We start from the raw sequence: 892 nt of genomic DNA on the forward strand, positions 1-892 counted from the left end.
CTCCCTGCCTCGCCTGACTTCATGTGCTCGTTGTATGAGGGGCTTTTGCTTCGAGAAGAAAAATAACGCACTTGGACACTGAGGTCGCACAGAATAGTTGTACTGTATGAGCCGTGCCTATTAACAATGCATTTGCGTCCCTTTAAATTCCTTGCTTCTCTCCATGAGAATTTTTTAAAGGCATGTGAGAGACCCGTTAGTAGAAAAGTGATGGTATCGAAAAGCAACATATTTATGCTATGCTCGAAAAACACCGTCGCTATGAAGTCTGCGAAGACTGAAACGTACACCACGGGTGCACACACTGTCAAGCACGAAAACCATGCACTTTCGTAAGCGATCTACAACAGTATTCTCGGGTGCCAACAAGCGGCACGGTTCATCAGCTTCCTATGCCAGCTTCGCACAAGATTTTGCCCTACACTCCACTTTCGCTACGCAGTGCTGGCCAACCTTCATCTAGGCTGTGCCAGCCACTGCTCACAGTGGAAGCAGGAAGTTTTGAATTTCGCCTTTGAATATTCTTAAGACATTCATGAAAAGCGCTCTTTGAAGTACATCTCAGCGGGGAATCATTTGCTGACGACTGCGTGCGTCATATCGTCTTTTTTTCTCAATAATTTTTTCCGCAATCATTTTTTTCTAAATACTTTTTTCTCAGGCGGAAAGAACAAGTATTGGAACAAGGAGAACAGAGGACTGGTCATGTTGGTGTGGATTCATACCTTAGCAGCGTGAAAGAACAGGACAAAGCGGGAGACATGATACACCACAGGCGCCGGTTGTCACGTCTCTAGCTTCGTCCTGTTTTTTTCCGGCTGCTAGAATATGAAAGTCTTCGGCTTTCTTTTGCGTTTTGTAGCGATAGCTACATTACGGTAGCATTTCGAGC

This window comes from Amblyomma americanum, chromosome 3 (genome assembly GCF_052857255.1).
Source record: "Amblyomma americanum isolate KBUSLIRL-KWMA chromosome 3, ASM5285725v1, whole genome shotgun sequence".
Classification (NCBI taxonomy): domain Eukaryota; kingdom Metazoa; phylum Arthropoda; class Arachnida; order Ixodida; family Ixodidae; genus Amblyomma; species Amblyomma americanum.